The following is an 11,989-nucleotide window of genomic DNA, read 5'->3' on the forward strand; positions in this document are numbered from 1 at the left end:
CTGAAGTTTTAAGAGAAAGAACTTGGGTTACATTCTAGCATCTTGCTGAAGTTCAGTTCTAATAAAACAACTATGTATTCATAGATATAATATGGGAAACCAGAAACATGTGTTTAATGCGTGTCTCTGTACTCATATACCCCCAGAAATCAAAGAATAGTTTAGAGAGCCAAGATTTCCACGGATAATCAAAAGTCAGACTCAGATTTACAGGAGCAAAGTCTAACAGCCTGGGTTGGTCCTCTCTGGGAAAATGAATTGGCATGAGGCTTGTTACACAGAAATAGAAATTTTAAAAAGCATAAATGTGGAATGTGCTGCCTGCATATTTTTTGTTTTGGATTGTCCTTTTTTAAAATTACATAATCTGAAAGGGATAAACAACCTTAGCCATTAGCCAACATTTCACAAAAGAAGCCCTGATAAGAAAATATCTCACATAAGATTAGATACTAGCTAGTATAAAGCAAAGGCAAAAGACCCTTACTCTGGATTTCCAGAGCAATGTTCCTTTTCTAAAATGCTGTTACAGTTCATACAAGAGATCCTTTTTTTTTTCTACTGGAATGATAGCTAACCCTCACCTGAGAACAAAAGTTCATTTATGTTTTCTCAAAGTCTTTATGACTAGTAGCTCTCATTTTAGATCAGCAAAAGTCATTAGGTGGACAACTGAAGAAGAAGGTTCGCTTAAATTTATCAGCGTTTTGAAGTTATCAGTAGATTCTGCAACACACCCTGTCAATAAATTCATTGTGTCATTTGCTCATTCATTTACACGTCGCCTCTCCTATGCCAAGGGCCCTGTAAGGACCCTGAGTATTCAAAAGAGTATATGACAGGGTCCGTGATACTACACCAGCATAAGTCCTAGTAAACATTGCTCACTGCCCTATGTTATAGCATAATGATAATTTACTTCCTTTTTATAAAAAATAACATGGCCCTCGATTTTAAGAAATTCACACAGTAGTGCGCTTTAAAATAAAAGCCAACGCCCTGTCACCCCAGACTCCTATTCCCACTGAACAATTTCCTGTGTGCCTCCTGAACATTGCTCTGTAGACATATCTCCATAGGCCTCTTTTTGTTACATACAAATGCAGACACAATTTATATTACTCTGTATCTTGATTTTTACATGTGGCAATATAACTTGGTAATTTTTTTAATATCAGCATGCAGCTGTATTAATTTCCTTCTGTCTAGTATTCCATTGAAGTGATATATTGTACAATTTTAACTACCCCCTACTGTGGTATCAAAGTTATTTTCTGTTTCTATTCTTGCAAACAATGCTGCAGTGGTTATACTTTTGCATGCATCCTTATGTGCATTTTCAGCAAATTTGTAGAGTAAATTACTGGAGCTGAAATTGCTAGGTCAAAGGGTATGTTTATTTTCCACTTTTGCTAGATATAACCAAAGAACATTCTGAGACAGCACGGAATGAACACACTAAGGAGGCTGTGCTCATTCACACCCCATCCACAGTGCGTGTGAGAGCTGCTGCTCCAGACCCTGCCAGCACCCAGCTCTGTCAGGGCGACGGGCAAAGAGAGCCCTCAGTCCGATTTGCAGCTATTAGTTTTCAGGGGGTGTGAGCATCTTCTCATATTGAAACTCTATTTATGGTGATTTGTATGTTATGTTACCTGCCTTTCCATTTTTATTACTTATTTATCAAATATTTTAAATATATATTTGAGATAATCTTTATCTTAGGTGTTGCAAATATTTTCTCGGTCTGTCATCTGTCTGGGATATTTCACTCTGCCGCAGTGGAAGAGAGACAGAGATGTATAGAAAGAGGTCTATGTCTCTCCGTCTATGTATATATAACATATACAAATATTTACAGAGAGAGGAATATATTAAATCATTCTCTTTATGACTTCTGAGATTTTGAGGTTTGGGTCTTGTTGTAAAAGGGCTTTTCCCTTCCAAATTATAAAATAAATTGTTCCATGTTTTTTTCTGGTAACTTTATGGTTTTATTCTTAGAAATTCAAATGTTTGATTCTGACTTCCACTTCAGATTAGAACATGGAGGACATGAAACACCTTTGTCTGCATGGTAACACCAAGAAAAACCCGGACCTATAACATCTTACCTTCTCAAGGGGCCAACAAACACAGGGACAAAGAAAGTCTTCATGAACTGAATTTTGGAGAACGAGTCCTTCACTGGTAAAGGGGCAGTCAGTCTGCGCCTGGGAAGCGTGTCTGGTCTAGGCAGGGCCAGTGGTCCTAGAGAGACTCTGCCTGGAGGAGAAGAAATAAGCTGAGCTTCAGGTGGCAGTGAAGGCTAGAGAGCTGAACTGGAGTATGGAAATGTCCCAGCTACAAAAATAAATTGGTCCAAAAACTCTTACATCCCCAACCCTACCTTCAAACTTTGACAAAAATATAACTGGTGAAGAAAGGGATAAAATGCAGGGCAAAACCTCACAGACCCCTGCATTCCCACAGTGCTTGAATTACAGGGCTCTGTGGCGTTAAATCCAAAGCAAGGGAAATATATTTAAAACAGAATCCCATCCACGCAAATGTTGATAATTTCGAAAAGACAGCAGTGGTGCGGGAGTTCGAGGGGGGGTCCAAGCACAGGTCATCTCAATCTGATTAGACCTTCAGCCAGAGTCAGTTTCACTGGACTCTAGAAGGAATCTGAACGATCATCCTTTCGCCCTGTCAGACAGAAGGAAAAGGCCTGCGTTTTCTGTGAAATGAAATCTAAACATTATTATACTTCAATCTTCACTGTCTTTGTATGCACTAAAAAACTCACTGTCTTAGATACAGTAAAAAATGTATGGGGCCTGCAGACAAACAGGAGTCACTGACCAATAACCGCGAGAAAACAGTCAACACTGCAGATCTGCAGTTAACCCCAGTTACTGAAATTAGCATCCGGACTTTAAAAATTATTATAAATACTTTTAAGAATTTACAAAAGGTGACTCTGGCCAAGATGGAGGCATAAGTAGAAACACTTTGCTTCCTCACACAACCAAAAGAAGGATAGCAACCAATTTAAAAGCAATAAATAACCAGAAGTGCCAGAAAAATCAAACTGCATTGAAGTCTGACAACCAAGGAGTTAAAGGAACAGTCATCCACACTGGTAGGAGGGAGGAACACAGGCAGCCAGTCGGGGTTGCAGAGAGGACGCTGGCAAGGCCGCGTACAGTGCTGGCCAGGCAGCACTAGCTGAATGGGAAACTCAAAACTTTTAGCTGTAAAGTGCTGTGGGGATTGCAATGTCGGGAAAAACTCCCAGCCTCACAGGAGAGTTCCTTGGAAAGTGAGGCTAGAGCTGAGCAGCAGCATTGTTCTGTCCGGGACCCTCCCCCACCGGCAGCACAAGAACGCAGCCATCAGGGCTGCCCAGCCCTGGCAAATACTTAAGGATCTGCCCCCTTACAACAAAAAACAGGTGCACCAGGAAGAACAAATATGGCCCAAGTGAAAGAACAGATCAAAACTCCAGAAAATGAGCTAAGCAATGAGGAGATAGACAACCTATCTGATGCAGAGTTCAAAACACTGGTCACCAGGATGCTCATAGAATTCATTGAACTCAATTGCAAAATGAAGGAAGAAATAAAGGCTACACAAAATGAAATAAAGCAAAATATACAGGCAACCAACAGTGAAGGGAAGGAAACAGTGATTCAGATCAACAATTTGGAACAAAAGGAAGAAAGAAATATTCAACTGGAACAGAATGAAGAAACAAGAATTCAAATATATGAGGAGAGGCTTAGTAACCTCTGGGACATCTTTAAACATTCCAACATCTGAATCATAGAGGTGCCAGAAGGAGAAAAACAAGAGCAAGAAATTGAAAAAACTTATTTGAAAAAATAATGAAGGAAAACTTGCCCACTCTGGTGAAGAAAATAGACTTCCCAAAAGTCCAGGAAACCCAGAGAGTCCCAAAGAAATTGGACCCAAAAAGGAACACACCAAGGCACTCATAATTAAGTTACCCAAGATTAAAAATAAAGAGAGAATCTTAAAAGCAGCAGGAGAAAAGGAGTCAGTCACCTACAAAGGAGTTTATATAAGACTATCAACTGATTTCTCCAAAGAAGCCTTGCAGAGAAGAAGGGGCTGAAAAAAAGTATTCCAAGTCATGAAAGGCAAGGACCCACATCCAAAATTACTCTATGCAGCAGAGCTATCATTTAGAATGGAAGGGCAGATAAAGTGCTTCCCCAAGAAGGTCAAGTTAAAGAAATTCATCGTCACCAAGCCCTTACTATATGAAATGTTAAAGGGACTTATCTAAGAAATAGAAGATAAAAAATGAACAGTAAAATGACAACAAACTCATAACTAACAACAACTGAACTTAAAAAATAACAACTAAGCAAACAACTAAAACATGAACAGAATCACAGAAATGGAGATCACATGGAAGGTTATCAGTGGGGAGAGGGTGGGGAAGAAGTGGGGAAAAGGCACAGGGAATAAGAAGAATACATGGTAGGGACAAAATAGAGGTTAATAATAGTATAGGAAACAGAGAAGCCAAAGAACTTGTATGTATAACCCATGGACATGAACTAAGGCTGGGGGGATGCTGGAGGGTGAAGGGTGCAGGGCAGGGGGATGGGTAAAGGGGAGGAAAAGTTGGGACAACTGTAATAGCATAATCAATAAAATAGAATTTAAAAATAAATAAATAAAATCCTGGCTGGAAAAAAAATTTATGAAATGTGAATAGAATGGAAAGGGATGGGGGATTTCAGGGGAGAAAAGAGAACTCTAAAAAAGGACAAAATGGAAATTCTAGGACTATAAAATGCAATGCCTAAAATAAAAAATATTCACTGAATGACATTAACAGCAGTTTGACTCTTCAAAAGAAAACATTAGTGAATTTGAATATAGGCTGATAGAAATTATGAAGTTGAGTCTGAGATTAACAAGAGATTTTTTCTGAATCTTTATGTGCACTTTATTCAGATGCCAATGATCTGAGAGTACAGTGGGTTATGTGCCTAAAAACCATCTTAACATCTCAAAAGAGATTTTCTAAATCCAGTGTCAACAATAGTGACAGACTTCTCATGGGGCAGAATGCAAACTAGAAGACACACCGTCCACCTAGAATTCTATATGTAGTGAAACTGTCTTTCAGAGGTAGCAGTGGACAACCAGATTTAAAAGAAACAGTCACAAGTGTGACAATTATGAGTGGGGAGTGACAGATGTCTGATTCTGAGGGCACAAAGATATCTGGTCCCAAGAGCTCTTGTTGTCGTTAATGCTGGTACTGTGTCCTAACTGATAAGAAGCCGTTGTGGTTGTTTTTTTCTCTTGAATAGTAGCCGTGTAGTCACGGATGTAGTTCCTGATTCTTTCTATTTCTTTTTTTTTTAAGATTTTATTTCTTTATTTTTAGAGAAAAGTGAATAGAGGGAGAAAGAGAGGGAAAGAAACATTGATGTGTGAGAGAACCATCAATCAGCTGCCACTTGCATCCCCCAAGTGGGGACCTGGCCCGCAGCCCAGGCCTGTGTCCTGACCTGGAATCAAACTGGCGACCTTCTGGCTCACTGGCCAGAGCTCAATCCACTGAGCCACACCAGCCAGGACTCCTTTTCTGCCATCCTCCCTCCCTCCCTCCCTTCTTACCTTCCCACCCTCCCTTCCCCCTTTCCTTCCTCTTCCTCCCTCCTCCCCCCCACTTCCTCCCTTTTTTTCTGTTTCCTAATGACAAGTCATCACTGGAAGTAAGAGAAAGTCTCTATTCCTTGTTACCTGAAAGAGGCAAATTAATATAATTCTATATGACAAGATGGTTTCTCATCCAAGTTTTTGGTACATGCCACAAACATTGTATATTAAAGTACAACTCCGGATAGTGTGGCTCAGTGGATTGAGCACCAGCCTACAAACAAAAGGGTCACTGGCTCAATTCCCAGTCAGGGCACAAGCCTGGGTTTCAGGCCAGGTACCCAGTTGGGGTGTGTGAGAGGCAACCACACATTAATGTTTCACTCCTTCTCTTTCTCCCTCCCTTACCCTCTCTCTAGAAAGAAAGAAATTAAATCTTAAAAAAATAATAATAAAGTACAGAGAAGCCAGAATGTCAGAAAAAAAGAGCACAAGACTCTGCTTCCCCGGGTCCCAGACTTTCTCTAAGCAACTGTTACCTTATTATACACGAGAACCAAATATCTTTCAATTAAAATTATGTAAATTTTTACAAACTCTCTTCAGAGAGAATGAAAAGAGAGAATGAAATACTACCCACTGATTTACAGAAAAATCAAAGGGAACAGATTGTTGACTTTGATGAGACAGTCCAAATTTTTAATGAAGAAAGTAGACGAGTGTCTGGGGAGAAGTCTACAAATAGCTCTCGGGAGATGTGCAGTAAAGAACTTATCACTGGTTTGTGCAGCCTAAGCCAAAATGAGTTCATGAGAGCCTTTTCTAAATTACCATAATTATAATAAACTTTCCCTTGGCAGTGTCATTTAGCAATGTGTTTTATCTACAGCTTGTATTTAACAAATAGCAGTTTAGCTATGACTGCGAGTACTTACATTATAGGAAACATTCCCCACCATCCTTCCCCCATGGTGGGGTGTCCCCAGTTGTCTGTAGGGCGGTTCTTTCTAAAACGTTGTCCGGACTCGACCCTGTGTGAAGAGATGGTCCAAAAATGAACATCCTTCTTCTGGCTCTCAAACCTTCAATTTACAGACACTTGGAAGGGCTCCTTGGTAGTAAGTTAGTACCGGTGTTAGCAGGATGAATAAAATTTGGTATTCACAAACTACCATTGGCAGTTTCTACTGTTTTATTAAAGATTCTGGCTCAGACTTTCTCTAAAGAGCCTGACAGCTCTTCCAGAGCTTGCTCCTGTTGCAAAGCCTCCCTCAGGGAGTGATCACTCTAGATGTGTCTGTCATTGCATCCGGAAGATTTAGGCAACGAATAACAGAAACTCTCGACTCAAGTGGAATCTGCATAACAAGATGTCTGAAGCTGTAGCTCTGTTTCTTTGAGTTGCCTTGGCTTTCCCCTTCTCTGCATCAGTCTTGTCCCTGGGCTAGCCCCTCTCAAGGTTGCAGCTGGAGGAGGCATTTCCAGGCATTACATTCTGACGCAGCAGTGTTCACAAGAAGAGCTTTCGTCACTTGCCCCTTGACTAACACACTCATCAGCGAGGAGAATTGGACTTATGCAGACAATCTAAAATCTGCCAGGTAAAGCTGGAGATGAGCTCACCTCTCTTAATGCTATTGGCTATGTAGCGGAGAGTACATTCCTCAACAGTTTTTGGACTCCATTAGGAAGGAGGAAGGATGAATGAATATTAGGTGATGTAGGGGATTTTGCCTAAGTTATATTTTTCAGTTCCTGGTATTGTTGCTTTGAATCAGAAATTACAGTTTCTTTGGTTTCATTATTATCAATTTAGTTCATCAGGAATTGTTTTGCCAAGGTGACACTTGTGTAGTGATGCATATTTTCACCAACAATGTTTTGGACTGCAATTTTTCCCATAGTTACATTTACAGACACGCGGACTCTGGTAACCAAGAATAAACTATTCACATCCCATTGCCAAAGCAGATAATTCCATAACCCCCAACACCATCGCCAACAACCCCAACTTTATTCTCCAGGGACCACGTTACCAGAGATTTTTCTATAAAAGGAGAAAAAAGAAAAAGTGAGTTATGTGTGTGCTTCTGGGTGTGTTTTTCTGCCTCAGTGGGCTCTGCGTGGAAGGTCTGAGAATCTCTGCTTTGGATAGCAATGTCCTGTTAGCTTTTCTCATCTCTCTTTGCCACCATGATTGAAGGAGATAGAGCCTGTCTCTTATTATCACACATGCTTACCTTTGTCTCAGGGCCTGGAGATCCACCTTCTCCTTAGCCTCTTCTCTCTGGAATTGGCAGAAACCAGATCACTTTATTCAGGTGACCTTCTCTGCTTCTTTTATAAAGGAAAAAGATCAAGGCTCAGGAACTAAAAATACAACAATTCTGGCTGGAATAATTCCAAGTTAATTACTATTGTCATTAGGCATTAAATTAAAAATACTGGCACTTATACTATACACACTACAGAGTTCGGGCCCTCGGCATGTCTCACTTAGATTGATTCGACTGCTTGTTATTTGATCTCTTTGGCTCCTCCAATTCCTCTGGACACAGTTCTGGATGGATCTTTCAAAATCACCAAGTTGGTCATGACATTTTCTCACCTAAAATCTTTAAAATGATTTTCACAGGTGCCTTATTCCATTTGGGTTGCTATAACAGAATATCACGGCCTGGGTGGCATATCACAACACATTTATTTCTCACAGTTCTGGAAGGTGGATGTCCAAGATCAAGGCACCAGCAGATTCAGTGTATGGAGAGGCTGTGTCCTGGTTCCATGAATTCTTGGCACACCAGCAAGATAATCCAGGAATGCTCAGGGTACACAGTGGATTGCCTCTCCCAAAAGCCTTGGACACACCATTTAACTTCTTAGTACCTCACTTCCTTGTCTCTTAAGTTGGGGAAATAATGGGACCTGCTTCATAGGGACATTGTAGGGATTAAAAGAGTTAATAATGTTCAGCTCTTAGACCAGCTCCCAGTCCAGAATAAATGATCAGGAGTGTTAGTTGTTATTATTATATTAATAACTGCCCCTGTCCTATAATTTACAGATTTTATTGGGAGTTTTTACAACATCTCATGGTAAGGATTTATTTACACATTTTCTTCTCTACTGGCCCGAGTGCTTCCTGAGGCTCATTCATCCTCAGATCCCAGAATCCAGTCCAGGGCGGGCAACTCTTTGTGAATGGAGGAATAAATGAACAGTCTTCCTGTGTGTCAAACAATGTGATCTCTGCAGAATCCTCTCTAAACCATTGATCAAATTTGAAGACTCCAACTCTAATCCTTTGCGGGGAAAGGTGGTTCTCTTTTATGTGATACTGTTTCTAACAGAACTACATGGAATGGCAATAAGGCCACACAGATGAGAAAATTAAGTACTTTCTCCCATAAATGAAAAACCATCTATTTTTATCTGCTTCCATCTCCATACAACAAGAATGATAATAGTGTCTACCACATAGCATTATTGGGGGGTTAAATGGGTTAATGTGTGGAAAATGCTTAGGATAGCACTTAGCACATACTACATGTTACGTTAGCTATTTATTCCTCCTTAACTCCTGTATCCTATTGTACCCTGTCATAGGAGAGCATGGCTAGACGTGTTTCAATCACTTGTGATGCAGAAGAGAAAACACAAATTTACTTTTCACTGTTACTGCTGTACTTCAGAACACAATCATACGTGGGGACAGGATTCAGATGGTCATTGTTCCATCGCCTGCTGCTCAAGAAATAGGCCAGGTCAACCCTTAGAGTCTGGACTTGCGGCACCGGCTGGGCCCAGTGGGCCTCCTCCCACCAGAGAGAAACAGCCAAAGGAGGTGACCCAGGACCTACCATAGATTCTGGTCTGTGACTGCCACTTGAAAAATTTCTGAAGAATGAATATAGGAAAGAATGAAGAATGAAAAAGTCACCGCAACTGTTTAATACGGCCACTGTCTCACACACCTGGTAGGAATGCCATCCTCCCATACTTCTTTTTTGAAATAAACCAGACTATAGATATAATGTCAAATTCTTTTAGCTGAGTTTTCTGAAGTTAAGGTCTTTCATCCAGCAGCTTTGACTGGTCAAACCTGGCTTTAAAAAAAAAAGGAAAAGAAAAAGGCTTCCCTGTCATGTGGCACCGTGCACTGTTTTGTTAGTTAGAAAATGTAGCCTTTTAATCGGTATGTGGATTACTGGCCCCCAGGGTATAATAAATAGCCAAAGCCCCTCTCACCCTAGAAACGTTAGAACTGAGAAACTCGAACGGCCCTGCGGGTGAGACCAGATTGACTACAGGTCTGTGCTTTCCTTGGGTTTCACAAGAGGACCTGTGTTTCTTCTCCCACAGTCTACCCAGAGCGGGGATTTAACCCACAGCTGCTGCCCCAATTTGCTCACCTCTGACGACACACACCTGCCGGGCTGGCCTGCGAGCTGCAGAACAAACACACTTCTTCTCTGAGGGAAGAGAAAGATCATGCAAAGATGCGGTGGACAGAAAGGGGAGTTCAGCAAGTATAGAGCATTCAAGAGTGGACATTCTCGACTCAGTGCTAACTCCGCGTGCCTGGTATTAATCAGGGTTCTCCAGGGAAATAGAACCAAGAGGAGACAGGTAGATCGATCCATATTTATGAAGAGATTTATTTTGAGGAATTGCTTTGTGTGATTATGGAAACTGAGAAGTCTCACAATCTGCCCTGTGCAAGCTGGAGGCCCAGGGAAGTCAGTGGTATATTTCCAGTTTGAGTCCAAACCCCTGAGAACCAGCAACACTGAGGGTGGAAGTCCCGGCCCAAGGGCAGCTCAGCAGGTAGGTAGGAAGCAAAAGGAGTGAGCGCCCTTCTACTTTTTTGGTTGGATAGTGGATTGCAGGAGGCCAATCCACTTTTGGGAAGGCAATCTTCTTTACTGAACCCACTGATTCAAATGCTAATCTCATCCAGAAACACCCTCGCAGAAGCACCCAGAAATAATGTTTAATCTGGGTACCCTGCAGCTCGCTCAAATTAACAGGTAATATTAACCATTATAGATATGTATAATTTTTGTGTATACACCATATATATATGTGTACCATATTTTTGGACTATAAGATGCACTTCCCCCCTAATTTGGGTGGAATAATGGTTGTTAATGCTGCTGTTGAGTTCTGTTTACATTTACATTGGTGAAATATTATTTATGTTATTAAATATTTTATGACATTTTTTGCTTCAAAATTCTTTTCCCTATTTTTCTCCTCTAAAACCTAGGTGAGTCTTATGGTTTGAAAAATACAATATATATATATATATACATTTACAAATATAATATACACACATTATATACAAAGATATATATATTTACATGAAAATATTCTTTAAAAAATATATAATCAGCTACTTAGCTTAAGCAGTCATACAATATTGTAACTACTTTAATATTTTTCATATCAAGAAGCTAATGTGTGCAAAATCACATACCTAGTCAAGAGCAGGTCCATACTCAGCTCTCAGAGGTTCTGTCTCTGAGATTCAGTCTCTCTGTCTCAGAGATTCAGTCTAAATCACTAGCCACACTGGACCGTGGTTGCTCTTCCGTGTTCCTCAGCAGTAACTAGTCCACGGAGTCATTTGCATCTGAAAGAACCTATATAAAGAACTCAAGCTCACTTTCAAAAGAAAAAAGTAGAGTACCCATTAAGCGCTAGATGTTCAGAGAACTCTCTCAAGTTCAGACAAGGAGATGAGAAGATGCTCACCCAATCCCTTGTCTTCTTCTCGGGCACGTAGGAAGGCTAGATTCCTAAACTTCCTGTGCAGTTAGGTGCAGACACAGGCAGATCTGCTGTCCTCCACCACCAGGCTGGGCCATCCCACATCCTACGCCCTTGGCCACAGCCTCCCTCTTCCCTGCCTGCTGGGCTGTGAGCAGAGGCTCTGAGGTGTGAAGACTGCACCGGGGATAGATGTAAGATTTGAGGTGAAGGTACCCTATCCAGGAAATCTGCCTGACCCACAAAGGAGTGTACGTGAGCACAAAGGAAAATTAAATTGAGGGGTAAGCCACTCAATTTCAGAGCTGACTATTACTGAAGTGTATCAAACTCTGTCCATGCCCCACCCACATTCCCTGAGTCCTCCCACAGGTCCCCTGAAGCTGCTGGCTGGGACATCCTTACTCAGGGACCCAGGTCTCTCTCTACCTTAGGACTTTCTTTGGCCATATGGGATTGCTTGTTCTGCATTTGTGACAGGCAAGAAGTGCTAGGAAGTGAGTGCCTTCAGAAGCAAGCCTACCCAATAAGGGTGGTGTGTAGACGTCTCGGGTTTCTTGTCTTTTGGGGAGACAGTTGCGAGGCG

The 11,989-nt window shown here is 41.1% G+C and overlaps 1 long non-coding RNA gene across 4 annotated transcripts in view; it reads right to left on the minus strand.

Moving 5' to 3' along the window:
• The window catches only part of LOC119052959 (uncharacterized), a 28,112-nt gene extending 16,957 nt beyond the window's left edge, over nt 1-11,155 (minus strand). For 3 of the 4 annotated variants that reach the window (XR_008391735.1, XR_008391734.1, XR_008391733.1), the window contains exons 1-6: nt 11,111-11,155; nt 10,044-10,103; nt 9,606-9,737; nt 7,872-7,968; nt 6,567-6,662; nt 2,115-2,265 (exon numbers count right to left, since the gene is read on the minus strand). This is a non-coding gene — a long non-coding RNA (uncharacterized LOC119052959). The remainder of the gene's footprint in view (nt 1-2,114; nt 2,266-6,566; nt 6,663-7,871; nt 7,969-9,605; nt 9,738-10,043; nt 10,104-11,110) is intronic. The other variant, XR_008391736.1, reaches the window with a different exon arrangement.
• Between the last annotated feature and the right edge of the window lie 834 nt (nt 11,156-11,989).

The sequence above is a fragment of the Artibeus jamaicensis genome, unplaced genomic scaffold, assembly GCF_021234435.1.
Source record: "Artibeus jamaicensis isolate MK-2021 breed Jamaican fruit bat unplaced genomic scaffold, CSHL_Jam_final contig_426, whole genome shotgun sequence".
NCBI lineage: Eukaryota > Metazoa > Chordata > Mammalia > Chiroptera > Phyllostomidae > Artibeus > Artibeus jamaicensis.